The 23939-nt window shown below is 43.5% G+C and overlaps 1 protein-coding gene and 1 non-coding gene across 4 annotated transcripts in view; one reads left to right on the forward strand and one right to left on the reverse strand.

Moving 5' to 3' along the window:
- LOC105565275 (CUGBP Elav-like family member 4) overlaps positions 1-23939 on the forward strand; it is a 634883-nt gene that overhangs the window by 246821 nt on the left and 364123 nt on the right. The window lies entirely within an intron of this gene.
- Positions 16631-16702, reverse strand: Trnas-aga. The gene has a single exon. It is a non-coding gene; the product is annotated as a tRNA-Ser (tRNA).

Genomic DNA, 23939 nt, shown 5'->3' on the forward strand with positions numbered 1-23939 from the left:
CCTTCACCCCACGAAACTCAGGGTCCCGACCCTCTCTCCGCCCGGTCGATACTCCCTCTAATTAAACACCGGGAGCACAATGACAAATCTACCTTGTAGCTCGGCTCCGTCGCCGGTTGCGACAGCGAATACCGCCGCCGCGCCACGCCGCCGGTCCGTGCCACGGCGACCCATGCCGGCCCAGGAATCCAGTAATTCGGTTAATCTAAGGTTGGTTGTTGCGAAACGCGACTTGGAATAAATCACTCGTCCCTTGACTGCTGTAGTCCTCCCGGAACCTCCTTCTCGGCTCTCGGAGAGAGGTGGAATAAACCGAGAACGGAGCAACGTCCTCCCGCCTGCGTCACGCCGCTGAGATAAACTTATCTTCATTGTACGCGGACACTTTGATAGTATAACAGATTACCCCTCCAATACTTGAGTTTTATTCGACTTGTCCTATCGTTGTACCGCGTAAATACTACGCAGCCGTTCTTTAATTAAGCCGTAAGTCCGGCTCGGGCTTTTAATGCTCCGCCACGCTTACGGTACGATATTCGCCAGCGATTGATACAGCATTCTGGATAATTCCGTGACTGGGCACGTCATTATGGTGATAAGAGGCAATTTACATTTCTATATTTTCCCTCTCGACGCGATCCATTCGCGGTCACGCCATTTCGTAGACCGAGGCACTGAAATTCTGCCGGATCGTTACTCAGGGCCGATCTGACAGGTATAAAGCGAGAAGCAGAGCGAACAACCTCATCGGTGGTCAGACGTACTCGTAGCCTGTCGCCATTAATATAGGGTTCGCGTCTATGATATGGAGTCGCGCAATTAAGTATCATCCATTTTCCATGCGGGCGTGTTAATCTACCGCGCTACCGTATGTACGTACTTTCCATTCCGTTCCCTCGGTTTCGATTACACCGAAAAACTATTGACGCCTTCACAGTTTCGTATTGATCCTTTTTCCTCGCCAATTACCGTGGTCTAGCGCTCGATCTATTTTCGTAGAAATTTAGGCTCTCCAAATGTAAAACCGGTGGAGGGTAGGAAAGGTAATATGGCAATACATTTTACATTTTATTATTCAATTGTCCATGACTATTTTAAAGACTACGTCTTATTACCTGCGTACGGCTCGCATTGGCCTTCCCTACTCGAGTCGAAATTGTGGCCCTATGCTGAACCTTTAATTCTGTTATACAGTAGGACCTAAGACAGTAAAGGAGGTCGAACTGCAAGTACAAAATTTACTCCTACTAAACTGATAGTGTCGGAAATTTTTACTTTTGCCAGTTTAGCATTAAAGTAGGTCCTTTTAAGCGGGAGCTAAAGTAAATTTTTAGAATTAAAGATTCAAGGGAGGAGTAAAAATGTAATGTCATCAAAGTAGGTTATTGCTGGTCTATGCAGGTGTATAGATCAGCTAAGTAGGCGTAAATTATCCTTAAAGATTTCAAAATGGTACCAAAACTTCGACTCTGGTAATCTCCACTGGATTTCTATTTTCGTAGATTCTGGACAAAATTCTATCTAGAAAAAAGGAAAGTGTAACTAACAGAAACTATGACAATGTCGAGATACCTTTTATATGAAAGTATAGCTCGTAAAAAAAGCATATTTCTCGGTTTAACTCTGGCATTGTTCCGCGGCCTGGTTATCAATACGTATAGCTTACGTACAAAAGGGATAACTTTGTTTTAACGACCGAATCAACTTCGCTCTTCGTTTTAGCGCGTAAACAGCGGTAGAGTCATAAAAATGATATTTGCGTCAATGAATCTCTGTCGTCTGTTCACTCCTTGCGCAAGACGAAGACGCTGTTTTCCAAGGTATCAAAGTTTTTTTGCTCGTTTTCCATATCTCTTATCATTTTTCGAGAGGGAAACCGCTGAGGGCATTGTGGTGTACAGATTTGCGATATTTCTGGGCATTGCTAGGCATTACTAGGCATTTTTTGGGCATCATAAAGATAAAATAAGATAAAATCAGATAATAAGATTAAGTAATGCCCACTGGGCGTTAGTGGGCATTGGTGTACAAGATTTTGGTCAGCGGTTTCCCCCTCGTTATTTTTCAAAATCATTCTCCAACCAATCTCTCGTTGATTCTCTCTCCGTTTAATTTAATAACAGATATCATCGCGAAAAAAATTTGTTTAACATGTAACAAAGAACTACGAGTCACAATCTTTTTCCAATCTACCTTAGGTAGCGCATCTGATGCTCGCAATGCGTCCTCGTCGAGCGCGCTTCAGCATTTAAGAAAAATTTAGCCTCGGATAAAAAAGTCGCCCTGACCAAGACCCTGAAGGATACTGTGCGCCTTAGGAGTCACTGCGCACCTGGTGCAGACCCGCGATATATCCGGCAAAACATAGCCTTCGAAGTTCCCGCTGGGCTTTGCCGCTCCTGAAGTTGGACCGTTCGGAGACTCGTAAACACATAGGACGCACCTGGGACTCGATGTCTTTACCGATAATGCGACGCCTATACACGCGGTACCATAACTCACAATTCTAAATATTTAACGCGCGGCTGCTGCTTCGCCCTTCGGTCCCTGTGTTTCTCCCTTTCCGACGGTGCGAGTGCGTCTCGCTTATACGTATGTATTCGTTTCCCGAGTCAACAGCGGGATGCATTGAATTATGGACAGAGCAATCTTCCGTCGGATGGGCAGTAAACGTAGCTCTAAATTTTGTCAAATATTACATAGACGTATAATATGTGGAGGACATGAGCAATTTGATTAAGATTTACAATTAGTCCAAACCGCAAACTAGAAGATTAGGCAGATGACGTTATGCGATAATTATGATTCATCTCGTACAGTCAGTTATATTTCTCTATTTAAATTCTGATGTGTTTTGCAAAAAAAATGCAAAACAATCTTAAAAGACTAAGCGACGTATTAGCATAATTTTTTGGTTATTTTTCACCAGGACGCGGTAGATTGTTTCGTTACAACTCGCGATTGTAATCAGTGGAAATAAAAGTGAAAGTAATATGTAACGTATGTGAGAGAGCATCTTGATCGCTGTAAAAAATTGTTGATGGCGAAATTCGGAAATATCTGAGCGACTCTTTTCTACGGTTTCTCCGCCCTCGGTAAACCCGGCGTTATACTTGATCGCCGTAATGTCGCGTGTCCGCGATCCCCGGCGCCCGTTGTGCGCGAGAGAGACCCGTGGGTTACTTGGACTGGACGAACGTCTCTGGAACACGTCGCGCTCTCGAGCTAATCGTTATTTTGCGTGGACAGTACGGGTGATCGATGCGAGGTACGAGTCGAGAAGGGCGCGCGACGCGCGGAGGGTGGAATAAGGGCGGCGCTCGACGCGCGAGGGGGGTAAAATCAATGATGGCCTCTTGAAAATTTCACCAGTCAAAACGGCAGAAATAGTCGTCGCTCTGCCCTCGCGCGCCGTTTTAAAGGAGCGACGCCGCCACCGCCGCCACCGCAGCATCCCCCGACCTCTTTTCGAGAGCGGGCGTGCTCGAAAATTTATAAATTTCTATAATATATTGACGCCGGCTCCGGCGGAGTTCCGGCCAATTTCTGCATACGTGTCTTCCCGCGCCGCGCGTATAGACTCGCGCACGTACACTCGTGCACATGCTACGTACGTACAGCCGCCGCGGAGTCACGGATAGATTTCAAATATGCAGAGATTGTTCTTCGAAATGGAGTGCAGCTGCGACCCTCGGGGTGTCGCGAATCGGGGTAAAAAATGGATGAGAAACGAACGCGACGGAACGAGGGCGACGGGGGTTGGTATCGGTCGTCGCGCAGCAACATGTGTTAACGTATTTCGTGAAACATCGAGCTCGATGTGCAACAATGTTTTTCCCCCGGGGAGACGGAAAATATGTATTATCTTCGAGTTACATGAGGAGATCCGCTCTCGTAATCTGTCCGTAACTAGCACTCGCTTTTTGCGCTCTTTTCTATCGAGCACGCTTCTTCTACTTGTTATGTCTACGAGAGTACACGAAATGTTTTTAAAGATACGAATCTGGATTTTTTCTCTTCATCGAAACATATTCATTTTAACTTGTTTAATTTAAGGGGATCCTAAAGCCGTCTGTTTTATCGACATTCTTTGTTAGAAGTAATTTTTAAATTGGGTTTATAGAAATGCAAAACTTTTTTACGGAATTAAAGTACGCAGCAAAATCTAGACTATGCTGGTCAACTTTATATAAAAAACGAAAAAGAATTTTTCACTTTACTCATTTTTGGTACACCTGTACCAAATATTTGCTTGATGAAAGAATTACTACAATAAATATATATAAAATAAGACCAGCATACTCTAGGGACAACATATAAGAACAATATCATGCAATTAGAACCAAGATTAATAACCTAGGAAAAAATATTACTTCTAATAAACGCACGTCCAGAAGAAGAGAAAAAGAGATAGTTGCAGGATTTTTCGAGAGAGGTCGATACCGAACATCTGTCAGATGTCAGTAAGGCCATGGTGTCGACGATGCTAGAATTCGATCCAAAATCTCGGTCTGAGCAATAAAATACTGCTATTTCATAAAAGTTGCAAATTGATTGGCTATAAATTTCTCGGGCCGAGTAGAACTTGGAATTGAAAATGTCGATAATTGACGTTTTTAATTCCGTCTCCTACCTTATGACAATTCAAACGCTTAATACCGAGTGCCAAGGAATTGATGAATGTCTTCTCGTAACATTTTCAAGTTCTTCTCTTAAAATCTCTCCCGATGATAATGAAATAATTTACAAAATACCGAATCTAATTCAATTTTGCCTGTGAAACTCAAAACTGAATCGGATAAGGCAGTATCTTATCGAGCCAGTTAGAAGATCCATATAGAGATGTTCATATATCCCGACCTCGAAACGCTCGAAACTTCGTGTCGTATATAGCAATCGCGAGGGGGAAAACTTCGAGTCACATTAGGCGAGTCACCGAGGAGTTTGAGGAAGATAGTGATCGATTTCGTTTTACATCGGAGACTGTCGAGCGTCTCGCGCCGAATTTCAATGTAACGGAGCTTTATAAAAGTCGGGCGAAAGTCGAGTTGTTTGCACAGAACCACCGCTAATGACATCCGATAAATCAAAGGCGCTTCAATCTATATGTAACGCGTAACGTAACGAGATCTCATCTTATCGGTTATATTTCTGCAGTTTATTTCGCGGGCGCGAAACGCTCGTCCAGGCGCCGCGAAATCTCTCGTCGTTGCCGCAGAGAATCACGGAAACATCCAGCCGGTCGCCGTCAGGATCGTTCGCTTTTCAACGGAAATTATCGGACGACGGACGGCGAATGTAATCCGTGTAACTATTCCCCAGAGAATGAGAATGCAATCGAGCACTTACTGGGTTTCGCTCCGGCCGCTCCTGCAGGATGGAGCAGGGAAATGGCACGACTGTCGCTAACCGCCATCGGCGTTCGTGCACATCCGTGCTTACGTACGTTTCCACGCTCGAACGTGTGTACGTGTGTGTCTGCCGCGAGGGTGAAAGACTGCGAGAAGGGTCAAGCAATGACGATCGCCAGGGGTGCTCCCGTCGCACTTTTCCGACTCATTTTCTCCGCCGATATCTCCCGTCTCCGTTCGTGCTCGTAAATGTGAACGGCCCTTAGGCGTCGGCGTGTCTGTCGTTACCGCGAGCATAACGGAGGACGAGCGGTAACGATGGTGGAGACGAGAATCCAAAGAGAGAGAGAGAGAGAGAGAGAGAGAGAAAGAGAGAGAGAGGGGGAGAGAGAGAGAGAGAGAGAGAGAGAGAGAGAAAAAGTAGAACGAACGACGTTATCGTGATCCCCGGCGATCGACATTTTACGACTGACCCTAACGCGTGTCCGATATGACGAATAACATCGCTCGATGGGCGCTAAAACGTTAGCGTATGCGAGTATCGTCCGTTCCGTTTTCCAAGGTCCATTGAGTCTCCCCTCGCGTCTCTCCGCTTCCGTCGAAAATCGTGTCATGCGAGTTGCTAATTCGATTGTTAACGCATACATCTTCGCTAACGGTAAAATAATATCTCCATTTGGTACAATATTTTTTTCTAATAAATCTCGGTGAAAAAAGTATTTTGCTACATTGCACCGTGAAGGTTGGTTCAATAATACACTCTGTGAATACTAAAAAAAATTTTCGAAGTAAGAATTATAGGATGGCGAAGAGAAAAATTTATCGTGCTGTTCAAATAAATTTTTAATTATCGCATTATTTTAAATTTATTTCTTGCTATTGTCAAAGATTGTCTCGTATAAGCCGATTCGAGTAAACCTCTTAAATGTTTCTTTTTTTTCATTAGACTTGGAGATAAAAATTTTTATTAAGCTTTTTTAATATAGCCGATACTTTACTGTCTACGCTGCCATTATATCTGCCACTTACTAATACAAGTGGAATTTTCTTTCTAAAGGGACAATAAAATTGTTTTTTTCTCTCTCTTACTGCCCGTTACTCTTTTTGCTCCTTGGAGGAAGGAAAGCGACACGCTGAGTAGATATACTATCCAATAGCATTGTTCGCACTTGCTTCAGCTTCCCAGCGCTCTTTATTTCTTATTTATACTCGCGCTCACAGATTGTAACAGCGCAATTACAATGAAAGCGCAGTTGTGATAGTGCGCTACGATCGATCCAGTCCAGCGGTGTAACAATGCAACGTACACATCTGTAACGCGTACGGAAGAGTTATAAAAATAACTCTTGCAAAACATCATTCCGGACAGCCTCGAAATGTAAAATGGGTCGTGGGAAGAGGACCGCGGGTCCCTCGCGAGCAGCAACGCTGCGCCAGCTTTTACTCTCGTCGTCGCGAAAGGAAAAAAAAAGGGGGGAAAAAATGGCGCGGTACATTCCTAATGAGATCCTCCACCGAGAAAGCAGATCAATTGAATTATTCATTGAAAAGCCTCGCGCGTGTAAATGAGATATAATGGCGGCACAGTTTCCCCGTTTGATTTAATTCGCGCGGAGTCACGGCGCGTACGCCAATTTCATCGGACGCGTGTAATGTGCTTCTCCGAAGCATCTGTTTTCTTCCGCCTCTCGCTCGCATCGGCGGATGCATCCTCCCGGATGCGCCACTCTTCTGTCTCGTTCGCGAATCACGGTTGTGCGAATTAATAGCGCGCGATGTGCACTAGGAATCAAGGGGGTAATCCGAGGGGAAAACCGCTCAGGGCATTGTGGTGTACAGATTTGCGACATTACTGGGCATTTTTTGGGCGTTAGGCCTTGCTGGGGCATAAAGACAAAATAAGATAAAATAAGATAATAAGATAAAGTAATGCCCACTGGGCATCAGCGTACGTTCGATGATAAAAAAATATTACCTCGTGTCGCCAAGTTGTACGTTTGCACAAAGGCAAATGTAACGTAGCTTTGTTAAAACAGTAAAAAAAACTGTGTATCTGCATCGGTTATATATCATTTATATCGGGGGGGCAAGTGTAAACACCTTATCGCACCACGTAGAGTCGCTCGAAACATTTTCTCGAAGTTGCGAAGCACGCCATGATATATAGAGTCCCCTATTATAAGATAAGCTTCTAATATGAAATAGTAGGATTTTTGCTAAATTAATAGGCATCATCTATTGGTTTCGTTGTGAATTTATTGCCCTTGGAGTGAATTCACACGTTGTTAGATCGTGAAATCGTTGCGAATAAAGATTTGTGATTAAATTTTTATGTTGAAACCCTGCTATCTCATAAGGGACTTTCCTCTGCACACATGCTACCATTTATTTTCAATTCGTTTAAGATCGAATATTAAAACATTATAGACCCGATCCCGACGGTTTCTAACTTAGAACTGTGTAAATGTCGTATTCGACGCGGATAATTCATGTTATGAATAGCAGGCTTCTCTATTTAAGCAGGTTTAAATATTTCTGTTGACCGATTTTCATTTTCTTATGCCTTATAGATTAGCATTTCAGTCCTCATCTGGGTAAAATATATTATATACGTATGACCCATGATAAGAGCATATGCATTGTACATGATCACTGGCAGAATGTGAAACTCGTCGCGTGTCGCTACGTTCATTTCTCATCGAGTTTGAGCGTTTTCGAAAATTCGGCGCGCGCACGCCGTACATGAAAGAACGCTGCGGGTCTTTTTTTGCGTAATTTCATCCGCATCAACGAGAAAATAGGTGTGGAAACGCGTGTAGTACAAGTGCTTTGAAATATGATATGTCGCCGTCAAAATGCACGCGCGGCGCTGTGCAGAAAAATCGCAGCGATATAGATCCTGGTGTCATTCGAAAGCTAAAATTGTAGCATTTTCAACTAGAGCAATGATGACTAGCTTGCAGAATATTATCGGTCATTTACGAAAATAAACTTGAATTCGTTCCTAAATGTCCGCCCATAAACATTTCCGAAACCGCGGATCGATTCAATCGGTAGCAGTTTCGCGAAAAAATAGCGAGAGATACTTTTGGTTTCGTTTGAAACTGAAAATCTAACGCCGTCAATAAGACCAAGAATACTTCGGGTGGCTATATTGTGAGCGCTATTGCCAATTAATTAACGAAGTTAAAATTGATTCCGCTTCGAAACTGATCTCTGTTGTTTAAAGTGAATTTTTCATCGTTTTCTTTTGTTTCTTTAGATTTTTGTATCTCGATAGCGTTTAAATTATTTAATTTTAATGAATAAAAATAAAATTATCAGTCAATTATATGCGCACTAATCATCATAATAAAATAATGGCGCAAAACTTTTACTCAGTAGCTTTTACTCATAATGTTGGCCGTGCGTTAAACGTACAAATTACATCTAAATTAACAAAAACTTCAAAAATCAAGCTTTTTAGTCGACATTAACCAGTGTTTTAATACCGAAAAATTGCGAAAAATATTACCTCAGCCAGGGTTTGAACCTGGACTTCCCTACTCTCTAGGCGGGCGTCTCACTAATTCGACCACCAAGGCATGTGGTGATATTTGTTAAATAAATGAAAACTTCAAAGCACCATGCGAAACATGTTAACCCTTCAAGCGCATACCTATATGCACTCATTGTCTGTGCATGGCACTCGCTATGACACGCGCGTGCAATTTTCCAAGTTACCTATTATATAATTAATACAAAAAAATAATATGAGTTTGAAGGCAACAAATACTTTAATTAAAGGCGTATGTTGTGCACAGGCGGTTGGACTGTGTATTATATTTAAGCTTGACGCGAAAAAGAGCTCTAGCTGCAACGACTCGTTACCGCCGGTTGAGTTCTGGCGACATAGAACGCGCCGTTCCATACTTAAAGATTTAATATGCGTTCTGCTCTAAAACATTAATGATTTCAACATGGTTTCAACCGGACGAGTATAAATAGCCCCCGCAATGTTCTTGTCGCGCGTACTCGCTCGTGTACTCGAGTACCCGAGGTATGTAAATATATATGCAGCACATTATTGCGTATGTCGAAGATTAGGGGCTCCCCCGTCCCCCCGTTCCGTCCTATTGTTCGCCATTTTCATATATCATCGGTCATAAAACCCCATGGTTATTGCAACAGGCTGTGAATGCGCGATGGATTGTAAAACGTTTGAAATGATTCGGTAACTGTCGTAGAAACGCGACGCTTCGACCAGAAAGCAATCTCCGCGATCGATCGCCTTTTTTTTTATCAGGGGACGTAAATAAAAAATGAGTTTCAGCTCTGGCCGTCTTGCTCCATTCGTATCAAACGTGTATTATTGTTAAATCATTCTCAAAAGTCGTATCTCTCGCTTCCACTTCTCCTCAAATATTTAATACGCCGTTTCTTACGAACACGTGTGTACGTGGACGTAGCGCGTAAATGTATGTAAGCGTCCGCAGTGTATTGAGCTCGGGTCCGCGGGTTCGCTAAGCCCAAATGACTGTGCGGATCAGTCATCCCTGCGGGGCGATCGATCGCGAGAGGGCCAGGGATTCGTGTCGCCCTCTCTATGCGGTGGTAGGTAACGAAGCAGGAAGGGGTGCTCAGCTGGAAGCCGCGCAGGGTGGCCTTGAACCACGACCGGATATCCTGCGCAACGTCATCGTCCGTCGACAAAGACGTTGACCTCGGGATACATTTTCTCCGGAGTCGTGCAAACTATTGAGCGACCCGCGTCGTCTATTTAATACTCGGTTAATCACACGAATGCCTCATTATTTATATTCTCTCGGGTACCTTTTGTAACGATTCGTTCGACGTGTTTCCTCCGAGGTCGCTTACAACAATAGATTTTTAGACTGTCCTAATTATCAGCAGAAATCTTATTTTGTGATCGGAAAAGAAACAAAGCAGCATTTCAGAGACTCATTCGATGACACTTTTGTCTTATTAAATGATCGAGTAATATACAACTAGGATCGCGACATGAATTTAAATTCGCGAGAGTAAGCCTCGTGACGTGTAAGCTCTATGCACGTAAGGTACACGGGGGAAAAAATGTTGTTGAATTAAAGAAATTAAGTTGCTTGAATTAAACGTTAACGTCACGGGCTGCCACAAACATAGATAATTCGCCCGATTGTATTTGCTATGGATTTTAATGTTAAGCATTGAACTAAATATTCAGATTATTAAGACAACTGTCTGATACTTTTCGTTCATTAATATTGATGTTGCTTCAACGATTTTATTTCAATTACACTGATCTTGTTGATACATTTTTTTCCTCGTGTATATGGTCCGCCGGAAGATAATTGCGAGTCATGTTTTTATCTATTTCTAACATTACAGCACTATTCTGATTGCATTAATACTTTTTTATCAAGCGAAATATGTGTTCGAGAGAATTATTTGAATTTTTACATGCGATTCAATGCCCATCCACAAAAACTTGTGAAACCAATACACGCTTTGCTCGCGCCGTTCGCCGCAAAATTTTCGTTGCACCTCGCGTAAGAAAACGATTCTTTTTTTTTTCGCATTGTCGACGGAAGCCCGAAGTTGATGGACACTGAATGATAAGGGGTTCCGAGCTTTTCTCAGGGGTGGCGCCACGAGATGCAAGCGCCAAAGCTTTCGCTGCAAGCACAGCTTCAGCATCAGAGATGCTGCCGTCTACCGGACGTTGGAGTGCGGCTCTCCGAATAAACGCTGGTTAACAATGACCAATATTTCCGGCCACGTCACGAGCGTTACCTTCAGTCGACTGAATCATCTTTCTACATTCAGGGGACGAAGCAATAAAGTTCGTTTGGTACGAAGAAATAGCTGATTCATCGAGGGGGGGGGGATTTTTTTTATCGAGAGACATCGTGGCGCACGGTGCATCCCAATTAATATCGGCCGTCAAGAGCGAGATGTCTCGCACGCGTGAGATCTAAAATTGCGCTTGTGCCGGCGGCACGATTTGCAATACCTATTATCGCGACGTAGAAATTCCAATTTGCGCGAATTGTCCGTCTTAAGCTGGTATTTAAACACCGACGTCTCTAATCCGGTCGCTTTTCGACAATACGCCGCTCTTTAATCGTTCACCGATGGACGAAACACAGCCTGTACAACGTGGGTGGTGAGATTTATTCGCATTTATTCTCCCGTCCGATCGCCTTGATCTTACGCTTCAAAAGACCCCGCTTTGCTCGAGCGGCGAGCGCTTTGCAATTATAAAAAGGTCCGCCCTCCTTTCGCCCTTGCCCCTTCAGTCCCACCCTTTCCCCACTTAGTACTTTCGTTTTTTCCTCCCTTCCTTCCTCTTTTTTGTCCCTCCTTCTCTGTCTTTCCTTCGCGACGACAAGCGCAGAGCGAGCAATTGCTCGAGGATGGAAAACCGTTCGGTGTACGGCGGCGGAAGCGACGGAAGGGACGGCAGGGAATTAAAGGGAGAAAGGGTTGCTGAACTTCTAGCCCCGTTCCTTCTTCGTTATCTGTTTGGGCCGGACGCGCAGGCTTTTTAATTACGCGGCTAACTAATGAGCGAAATTCCTTACTTTCGAATCGCGAGGATGCAAGGTGGTGCCCGTGCGATTAATTCGGCATACCGAGGATGCAACTGTACCAAAAGAAAAGCGCGGAGTAATTTGTCTTTTCGCTCCTCTTTCTCTTTTACAGGGGAAAGACGCGACACGACGAAACGTGACAGCGGTATCTTGACGACAGTTCGTCCATTTTGGAATAAATGCATTAGAAATGTACTCCACGTAATTTCAATAGTGCCGATTTATCGGTTTAGATCATTTTTTAGAGCAAATGAGACAAAACGGTAATTAATAATAACAATATTCAACCGCGTTTAAAGAAATGTAGGCATGACGTGTCTCATACGAGCGAAATAAATAACCTTCCTTCCCTGGTCGCTTTGTCCTTGTCCGCCCTACGGCAAACCCTTTTCTAGATACCTAACTGCCCCGCGTCTCTGAGTAATTGCGATTTAACTGGATGCAGGTAGGAGAAAGGACGACCGCAGGACCGAGGACCGCATTAAGTGCAGGAAAGAGTGAAATCGCAATTAATTACGTTCAACCCTTCTCGTTGTCGCCGGTGTCCGCCGAAAGGTTGGTCAGAGATGTGCGGAGAGGCAGGGAGGCGGCAAGCCGGAAAGTCCAATAGCTTAGTAAATGCTCTTATAAGCCCATCGAATCTTTCGCAAAAAAAGCTGCGCCGGGCTCTTCTCCTTACTTACTTCTCATTTTTAGAAAATCGTGCAAAAGTCATGTTCAAAGTGCTCCGTAAAATTTGACGGGATTGTTTTGACACTCGAAAAACTTGCACCGACACGACCGCCGCCGAGGAAATTAAATCCCGTAAGGAGCATGTTCGCGTAAAAACTGTGACAGTTTCAGTTAAATGATCTTCTTTATGCCAGTAAACAAATTTTTGGACGTTAGTATCGCTCTTCTGTACGGAATTTCTTCTCTCAACTGAATAATTTAATATTTATCTCGACACGACGCTTTTATCTGTTGAAATTTTTCCTAGAAGAGACTCGTAGGGAAGATACACCTTGCGTTCGAAAGTCGATACTACCTGCCTCCCGTTTGATCTCGGTTGCTCGCGATTAATCAGCGCGTGTGAAGTCGTTTTGCCGGCGGTGATTGGGTGGTTTACTTTGAAGAACCTTTCCACGGTTGTCGACGATGAATACGGCGGGTAGCAATTAAAGGGTTAAAAGGTCCGCGAGGACGCCTGCACTACGCAATATAGGCGCGACTCCCTCGCAGGACCTTCAAAGTATAGAGCGAGACCAACTTCAATTCCATCGCAATCCGCTTACAGCCCCACGTAGAGCTGCTTCTATTCGTGCTACAGAAGTAAAGAGGGATGAAGTACTGCCGCATGGAAAAGCTTTAGAGAATCGTACAATCGGTAGGCCCGCCGGCAATTCGATCGTGCCGAATGAAGCTCTTTTTCCCTCTATCGATCATAATATTGACGCGATCGTATTCTCCGTCAATAGGTATAGATTCCGTTCCATTTCTATAATACTCGACTCTCGGTACACATTTTAATAGCTGCCTCGATAGGCCGCGGCCATCGCGCTGTATCAGTTAAAAGTTGATCGGGTTAAATTTGTCGGAACGAGCATTCGTTCGAGGCTATATTATTTTTCATCAACACGCAAACCCATTTTCATACGACGAGGAATTACTTTGAAATTCAAGTAAAATTTAGGTGCGCACGACCCATATAACAGGAAACGCTTTCCAAGTAATCCCCTGTGCCTGTAGCAAGTCACGTTCACCCTTACCAATGATCCTGTGTACCAAAATTTATTAAGCCGCGTTTGCGATCGATTCCAGTAAAGTTGACGCAAATACAAGCCGTGCATTATAAATGAATAAATATAACAAAAATATCAATTTCTCTTCACTGCGTAAACAAGTTTGGCAATTTAATATGCATAAATACTCCCATGCCCAAATTGATGTTTATAATGCGTCATAACCGAGGGGGAAACCGCTAACCAAAATCTTGCACACCAATGCCCACTACTTAATGCCCAGTGAGCATTACTTTATCTTATTTTATCTTTATAATGTCCCAGCAAGGCCTAATGCCCAAACTAATGCCCAAACAATGCCTGGTAATGCCCAGTAATGCCGCAAATCTGTACACCGCAATGCCCCCAGCGGTTTTCCCCTCGGTTATAACTGATGAGGCAGAGTCGTCGGGAGAGGATTCATGAAGAAAAATGCAGCGGTTAGTGATTTAAAATGCTGCACGGAGTACCAATAGTTGCTGCTTGTGTAAATGCACTTAGAATTTATGCAATGAAAGCGGTAATTAATGCTAAATCACATTGCTGGGCTTTAGCGTTGTATAGGGTAACAGAAAGGCCGTGATCCTTAAATAAACACCGACTAATATTATGCACGAGCACATGCAAAAATGGTAATATTCGTTATCAAAGATTCCTCCGCTTACCGGACAATTAGCCCGGAGCTTTATTTCATCGACGTTTAGTTACAGCCGAAGCCCAACGAAATAAAGACGAAGAAAGGGAGGAGAATTCATTTTCTTTTCGCTTTTCAATTTTTCTGTTCTCATACTTTCTGCATTACTTTTCATCGAGCTCGCACATTAATAGAAACCTGTTGCGGCGTGTCTTTAACTCGCATGTTAAATCTGCGACTCGTAACGCGCGCGGGAGGTCTTTCTCTTTTTTTTGTCCTAAGCAGCACGTGAGAATAGGAGAGAAGACCGCGTTTAGAAGGTAATCGATTTTTTTAAAGGAACGCGTCACACGAGGCGGCAGTTTGGAGTATCGAATGGCGCTTGGGGTGCCGCGCGGACGGATGATCGATATATCTGTTGATGTGTTATCGTTTCTGACGACCACTTCGGACCCTACCTTGATCGCGCGGGGTCTCCTGACCATCCCTCGTCCTCCCTTAACCATCCCTCTTCCACCTTCTTCCATCTTCCGTCCTCCTTCAACGTTCTGCGCGTCTCTCTCTCTCTCTTTCTCTCGTGCTCTCTCTGTCCTTTCCACCCCATCGTTCTCGCGTTCCCGCGCTCTCTTCCACCCTCGCGCTCTCCATCTCCATCCATCTCTTTCCGTTTCTCTACACAGCTTTGAGCGCCACCCCGCGTTTCCATAGCGATAGGTAAATGGAATCCGTAGTGAAGCCGTTGCCATGGGGATTCGCTCCACAGCCTCACCTCGACTCACCTTACCTCACCTCGCCGTCCGTGCTTTAGCCTCTCATCCCGCTTGCTCCTTCGACCTGATCAAAACGCGGCTGAGGGCTAGTAGGCATCGTCCTCGGCGCGGCATCGGGCATGAGCAGCGCCGCATCCCCGTCTTTGTCTTCCACTTCTTCTTCTTCTTCTTCTTCCTCTTCCAGACAGTTGGACGCCTTTCTAACGACGCGACGTACTCACCCGGAAGAAACAACGGTGGAACTTTATTCCGCTGCCGCGACGGCCGTTGTTCCTTCCACCCGTGGAAAAAGGGGTATAAACAACGCGATGTAAACGCGCCGTGCTTCTTTCCACCCCTGCCGCACGTCGAACCTATTACGGTGCCGCCTCATGAAAGAGACATGAGCCGCTCGTCCGTGTAGCGACCCCCCAATAGAGCGCCGTGTCACGTGTGTTGACACGAGTACGCACAGTGGACTGCGCGATGTAACGATTTATGTGAGATACATTCGGATCGGGACGGGAAAATCGTCGACAAATTTCAAATTTGTTCATATATAATTTCAAACCATACCGCGCGGTGGCTAACCTGGCGCGAGAGACTAGAGTGAAATAATGAGGTCTTTTAAAGTCGTATGTAATATAATCTAGTTAATTGGATTTTTGCTGTCTTTCTTTCTAAATCATTTTGAGATCGGTAAAAATGCCGGGCGCGGTAATGGCCATTTATTGCGAATAACTGAGTCGAAAGTAATCGTTGTTATCTTGTACCTTTCATATCGGCAAATTAGTATCACAGTTACCTAAGCGCACATCTCCGCTTCTAACGCATACTTTGCCATTAGCGACAGAATTAATGAGCGGAGGGATGTGCCCTAAGTAAGACACGATAGCGCGCCGGCAATTTTTTCCTTAGACTGTAATTACGCGTGTTCTTAATGAGGGGAGCTGCTGGCCCGGAAGTAACAATGAGGGGAATCTGCTCCCGTGTCAGATGTTTATATGGCGTACGGCAGGAAGGTGAGAATCGGGTTCTCTTACGCGCACCGGCGACGTGTTCGTATAGTGCCTAGTTGAGTACGTTGCTGGTACATCATGTCGAAGTTAGACTGCGGGAATTAGTTGTGCGCGGCTCCCTAACGACATGACGTACACCGCAGCCAATTAGGAGTTTGAGTCGATAAATTACGCGTTTCTCGAGATACGATTATACGCCGGTGACAGCGTTAATTGCCAATTCCAGGTCGCGAATCTGTCGCGTTGTATATTGCGTTAGGAAAGCAACCTAACGGGAATCTTCCGGCGGAGCAACGCGGCGACCATCCAGCGCTATGCGAAAACAAGATTCATTAGACCGAATCGTTGTCCGAGACTGAATTTATCTTCGCACGTCGCTCATTAATGCCACCTGCGAGCACTATTGTTGACGCGGGAAGACAACATTTTTATTTAGCAATTTAATAAGAATTCTACAATGTCGCCAGCGATAACTAACAACGCCAGTGTTTTCTTGACCGCACCTTGCATCTTTAATAATACAGAAAATTTATTGCGAAAAATATCACCTCAGCCAGGGTTTGAACCTGGACCTCCCACACTCTAGGCGGGCGTCTCGCCAATTCGACCACCGAGGCATATGATAATATTTGTCACAATAACAGTATAAAGATGTTGTCTACGCGTCTATTTCCATTTTTTTTATTTTTATTTATCTTTTTTATTTTGTCAATCGACATGGCTGCGATACATAAATGTACGATAGACGTGATGTGTCGGACCGGCAGAAGATTTGATCTCGACGGCACACTTGCGCATAATTTTCGCGAAAGACATGTTGTGAGTGCTCGGCACTCTGTATAATTCGCAGGCAGTATTCGCTTCAGTGGCGTGCGCGCTCTGTGGTACCCTCGGCAACTTTACTCATTAGCAATAATTTGATTTGGAACTCCATTAACCATTAAACGCTGCCTGAACGACGAAGTGGATACGCGCGCAATTTCATCGTCATTCACTTGAATAGGTTGAACTTCTTTAATGGACGCAATGCCTCCTATCGACGCTCAGGTACCGGCGAGGCCATCAAAATCGTTCGCCACAGGTGTTGACGGTGACAAAGAAAGGTGCCCGGAGGATCAGGGCGAGAACTCGCGGTGGGATCAATACTTATGGCTGACGGATATACGAAGTTAATTGCACGGTGCAACGTAGCGCTACGTGTGTGAGAATTGGCGAAACGTACCGGCATCATAGACAATAATTATGCACTTTGCATAAATTCGGAATCGTCCCTTCCCGTCGCTCCTCTCCTTTCTATCTGAATTCGTGACCTCGTTGATTTTTTGTCTTTTCGCATTACGCAATTCTACCCTCTAATTCTCACGTCGGCAATTTACAAGGTCGGCGCATGCAATTTAGTTATAGTTACACATCATACAATGCCGTACACGGTGCCGTTAATTAGAGACGCGTAAAAAGCGAAGTTTCAAGTATACCGCGCCGTAGCTACTATTTGTAACGTAAGAAACGTGAAGCTTGAGTGAACGATGTGGTAAGAAGCTAAATAAGATTTTTGTCGAAAATAATTAAAGTCGGAAATATTTATCTGACCGGCGACAACGTTTTTCTAATATTCTATACCGTGATTCGCAAAAACCTTTTATCGCGCAACACAATTTTGTAAGCAAACCGATATTTTTCTTTCATTTGGGAAAAATTTAATCTAAATCCATCGACAAATTAATAAACAAAAGGCAGCTTAGAGACCGACTTAAGATACCTTGTATTATTACCGATGTGTGTTCTTGAATGATCAAAGACGATTAGACGATCAGAGCTTCGCTATATGTACGTCTAATCCTACCGAACTCATTGCGTACTCTACGTAAGCGGCTTAGCCTTATTATCGACGTAGAATTATAATTAACAGGCCCTTCTCTAGGAAATCTGCCTGGGGGATCGGCGCAGCTGCTATAGACGCGATAGATGTACCGCGTATTGTGCGAAACGAAATGCAACGGTTTCGTTGCGCAACGCGTACGCGTAACACATTGATACCTTATGGTAAATGCAATGCCGATTCCTTCGCAGTTCCGACTCCGCGATCGTATCCTGAATTGGGTCAGGCATGCGTGGAAATGGATTATTTGCCGAAGCAGAAAATATTTGTCGCGCAAGCGACGTGCAAGCGTAGGGAGATCGCGTTGCCTTCTTCCTCACGCATTTAACGCGAATTCACGAGAGAGATATCGGCTTATTTCTCACCGAGCTTCCAATTATTTAACGAATTTCAAATATCTCTTGTTAATTAAGCGTACGTTGTACAACAATTTTAGAACATCCTTTTTCGATAACGCGGCTGGAAGCGACATTTTTATATCGGCGTTGCACGTAATATCGCAAATACGTGAACTTAATGAAGTAATACCCTCTGATCTGCACGGTGCTAAAATCTAATCGCCGTGTTAATTTATGGGAACGCCAGTTACATTCTGATTCGTCGTAGTATGATTGTGCCGCTAAAATGGAACGTTTGACCTGCTCATTAAGACAACTTCTGGGCCGTGAAGTGCCTGAGCAAAGCGCAGAACTTTGATCGTCTTCGAGTAGAGAGCTCGTAACCGCAGCAGCCGGGGACCGACACGGTTACACGCGCTAATCAAAACGATAATGAGATGTCGAGCCATGATTAACATCTCACCTTTACGTCTACCATCTTCTTCCAATACTTAATGAAAGCTCGCGCCTTCCTGCTTTAAACGACTTTTATTTCTCCGCGCTACTATCCTTCGCCGAGGTCGCGTTAATTACCATCACATTAAAGAAATTTCTTTTACAACAGAGAAAAGAACAGTCACCTCTCTCGTGCAGTTTATGGGCATATATTTACGTAATTGCCAATAAAAATCAAATATCTGTCATTAATGTCGTAAGTGTTTATCGTACTTGCTAATTTTAATTTCTCATTTTCCTCTGTTTCAGGTGAGTATTCATTACAAATTTATGGAAGCACCTAATTGGCAGATGAGCAGACATAATAAAATTAAGTTTCCGATTTCCTGGTAAGTAATAGCCTAACAGCAATTGTTTGTTAATTGGAGGCATGTCCAACAGCTTGAAAACGTTGATATCGAAGTAGCGAATCAATTAATAATTATGCTCACAATCAGCACAAATACGAATGAAATATTAATATAATACGCATAATTATAATAATAAAATTTCCTTGTTATCTTGATAAATTTGAACGTAAAAATATCTATGCAAACATCTCATTTACGTTATCCGAAATAGATCTTTTCAGATATTACAATCATTTTAATGAATTTTCATTTTACATATTAAAATGAGCTAACCTTAATATGATATTATGGAGTAAAGGATTAAGATAATTTTACACGTATAACACCAAGAAAATTTAGTTATACATGTGCTGTATTAAAAACTTCATTTACATACGTTAATCGAATATTCTTTCCTGTAAGAAGAGATTATTTTCGAAAATGAGGAGAGCTCTCCCGTAATTTGAGACAAAAAAAATTATATCACATTACAATACTGAAGATTGGAAAAAACTATATAAAATATTTCACGTATAATTGAATTGATATTATATAATAATGCATTATAATTGGTTTATAATTATTCATTTGCATTTAATAATCGCGTCCTTATTAAATACATAATTAATGAGAATAGTTTAACGATGAGATCCATCAATGTATAACAGTGCCTGATGCGTAATTCTTTTATAATCTTGGATATTGGGGGTGGCTATGCGCGAAATTTGCATAAAGCGCATTAAAGCGTTTCCACAGATGGCTCAGCAATAATCATGACGTAATCCTCATGGTCCTAGATGCACTAGATTCACTAGTAATCGATTCATTTCGCTGTGATCGGCTTAAATACTACGTTAATCACTCTAGTGAGATGCTGTTGTGCGAGGAATTGCTATGTAAGACCGAAATGTTTATCCGGTGGGCAGGCGAATATGTTCTGTAATACGAATTTGTAGTTTTGAATAGCCTTTGAAGATGATGCGCGTCTATAAGCATTGACGCCTTGACTTTTACTATAATCTGTTATTATTTGTTATCATTCACATTCGAGATGTGTCTGTCACATTCTAGATGAGTCAGTAATTATTGTCAAAAAAATGTAGTCTCTACAAATTTTAGTTCATACGTGCACGTTGTGTACAAAGTTGTAAATTACTTTTTATCACTCTAAAAAAACGTACTCTAGGAACCAACGATACTTCCGTTCAAGTACAATCTAGGATCTAATTTTTGCGTCGAGCTAACGTAGGAACAAGATTTTGTATTGTAATCAAGTATTGCTGTTTCATAGGACGTTTCCGTCTTCGGCTCGTGCATTTTCCGCAAGTGTGGCGCGTTCTAGAATTCTGCGATATGCATACATCGCGCATAAACGATAAACTTGTATACACGGGACAAGTTACAGCTCCGTTCGGAATAGCGAACGTTCCGTGTCAAGTAATACGTAAAATGCGTCACGGTTAAATTTCCTTTTTTTTTATGTGAATCATATGAAATCGCGGTAATGTCGTAGCTCATACAATCGGCTACGCGAAAAGTATTTATATGAGATAGCGCACGCAGATATATTCGCTCGGCGACGTTTTCTTTTTGACATGACAGCGAGCCGGGAAGTCGGTTTTACGATCTCGAAAGACGAGACCCAGACGTGACGGGAGCCCCGCCCCCCCTCGAATTATCCGTTTTGAAATTGTCTGTACGTCAGCCTAGAGGACGTATCGATTACACGGTGTCCGAATTATCTTGAGGGGCAAGGATCCGGGGGTTGCGCGGGATTTGGATTGGGGTAGACATACCCCACGGCTAGCGTGTCACCACTTTAATTACATCCATCCTGCGCAGTGCCCTCCCCGTTCGCTGCCGTACCCTGTGGCTCTCGTCAAACCGTTACCGAGCTATTTTCCGTGTAACACAACCTCTCTGAAACATTCGCGTTCCGGTATTTACGTACGCTTATACGCTCCACTTTCATATATTTCCTGAAGGGTAAATATTTAGTAAAAAAAAAAGAGAAGAAAAACAGAGAAATGCTCCTCGATATTATTCCGTAGCTTATATTCACCTTTGCAAGCAAACTTTTAATTGAAGGTACGAGCGGCTTAATAAAAAATGTGACCCTTTCTCCAAAGCTATGAGCCGAAAACTGTATTTCACGACGCGTATATTCGTCCACGCAATAAGGTGATATATACGTTCTTGCAGAATTTGTGTGATACAACTCAGTGGCGGAATTATTCGATAATGCGTGAGGAAACACTTAAAATTTCTCAATCGGCTTCTATTCTCCTGCGAGACAATTTGAAACGATAGAGTCTCTTTATTGCAAAACATGCGTATTACGCGAGAGTTGATGATGACATGTAACCGTGATTTTCGCGCATATTGAGTAAAAATAGTTGGCCGTCTCTACCGCTCGTTACACACATTCCCTTCGCCATCCCGTTCTCGCCATATTCTATCCCTCTCGTCACGCTCACGAATAATTCAAGCATTTCGTTACATCCGTGCATGATTGGCCGATTTCGATATTAAATGCGAGCGAGCAAATACTCGTTCCACAGCCCACTCGACATACCCATCTCTCTATCGGTCTCCCTTCTTTCTTTTTGCTCATATCGTTCCATCCCGGCCGGACTCGGCTGTTTCACGCTACTCGGCTCTTTCATTCGCGCACCGCTTTCATTTCGCGTATTAATTGGAAACAACTCCAAAATGATACCGGACGCGATGCTTTATGCGCGTAAATATTCCGGCCGGAATTTAATATCGACCGTGGTCCTTCCCTGCAAAGTGTAAAAATACCACGATTATCCTCTCCCTACGGGATATAGATCCACATCGAATAGGCGCGTAACTACATTTATTTTCAATATTTACAACCCGTTTCCGATTCCGATTTCGATAGTAGTCTTTTTGAATTTTAGAATTATGCTCGGAGCTAAAGCAAACTTTTACCTCCTCAAATATTGTTTCATCGTTGCTCGCGCTCGATAGAGGATTCTTAAAAATTACGGATCGGCCGTATTTGCATAAATTCAATAAAGCGTCACACTTTGGCCAGGACACATAATTTATTTGGAGCAGATCGCCATTTCCGTCAAGAGTAAGCGCATTCCATTCGAAACGTAAAACAGACGACGTACCGATACGTTAGGTATGTCTTCGAACTTAGTTACGAATTCGGAACCGGATTCGTGGCGGGGCATCGAACTGCGGTCTCTCTTCGACGCATCTTCCCTTTGGAGTTGCGAGCCGAGTTGAACACGAAACTACGTTGTTAGGGAAACTTTCCTTGCTAGTTAGCCGACGCCTTTCTCGAGCTTCTCTCGCAACCCTTTTGCGCGGCATAATTGAGTGTCACCTAGACATAACAAATGGACCCAACGAGGAGGAGACGGAAAGATGTGTAGGGAAAGATGGGAAACACGACGGTTTCAGTCCTCACTGTCGGAAGCTCGCCCTATGGCACCGCCGTCGCATGGGTCAAGTTACTTGTGACTCGTTTCTGATTAATGGATGTACTTGTTTAACATGCTAGACTCGGGTCGCGTTTGTCCACCAAATGTCCGTGTTAATGTCCACGCTGAAACGTTCACCGCCACTGTTGAGGTACGCGCTGCTCGTCCAAGTTCCAAGTATTTTGGAGGGTTATTTCGATCGTGATGCCCCGAGCATTCGACACGTCGTCTTAATATTAGCCCATTTACTTTCGAGTTAAGAACTTCCTCCCAATCATATTGCCAAAACTTTATTTAAAACTTGACGAACGCGGAGTAGATGTATTTGTCTCTTTCTTTTTATTCTCGTTATCATGAAGCGTGGAGTAACGAGACCGCTTTAGGGGAGAATGTTGTTTGAGGTTGATTACTAGACGTGGTTTTACTACAATTTTGTAATAATCTTTGAACAAAACGTAGTTTTATTACGTGTAAAATTCGCCGTGCGCGAAAAGTTTGCCCCCTAAAGCAGACCTAAGATTCAGGTCGGCACAATCTTCGCCCACTTACTTAAATAAACTTCTCAACACTCTGTAAGGCATCCGCGCATGAAAATGTTAATAAGGCAAGTTTTAACGAGCCCGAAGCCCGCCTCGGCCTGACCAATCGGAATTTTTGTGCTTTTCTCGCTTTCGCCATTCGCTTTTTACAGATTTTGGTTAGTCCAATACGAAGCGGGCGGTCCCTTTTTTTTTCATTACAAACGATTCCATAAAGTTGCATTTAATTTGCAATTAAAAAGATCTTTGCCACTTATCTCTCTTTCGCGATGTTTACGATCTACTAAATAGTAATTATAATAACAATAATGCAATGCACATACGCATCAGGCTTTAATTAAATTCATTACATTATTAACATTAATATCACAATTATCGTTGAAGTTCGTAATAACTAGTATTATTCAATTTAGTAGTTATTCATGACTAACAAATGCTACCGAACGGAAATCAGCGAGTTGAATAGAGGGCGAATCGTCCGCTGCACTTGCATCAGTCCACGGGATTAAAAAGGCCAGCTTTCGGAATTAAAAATCCTTGGATTCCCGAACGGTTCCCGCACATCTCTCCGCCCCCCTTCGTCCACCCACCCGCCACTTTTATTGGCCCCTCGAGCTAAAGGATGGATATTGCATTATCCGCTCAAACAAACCCCGGACGGCTTCAGTCGGCTAGCTTAAAGGTGAACCAACTCCGGGTTCAGTCAAAGTCGATAATAGTCGCCGCTGAGGTGTGCTGGGTTAGGAAGGTGGAAAAGGTTGAGGACGGAAGGAGGATCCGGAGGGTGTGATAAAGTCGTTATACAGGCGACACCTG

This window comes from Vollenhovia emeryi, unplaced genomic scaffold (assembly GCF_000949405.1).
Source record: "Vollenhovia emeryi isolate VEMERY1.0 unplaced genomic scaffold, V.emery_V1.0 DF939154.1, whole genome shotgun sequence".
NCBI classification, from domain to species: Eukaryota; Metazoa; Arthropoda; class Insecta; order Hymenoptera; family Formicidae; genus Vollenhovia; species Vollenhovia emeryi.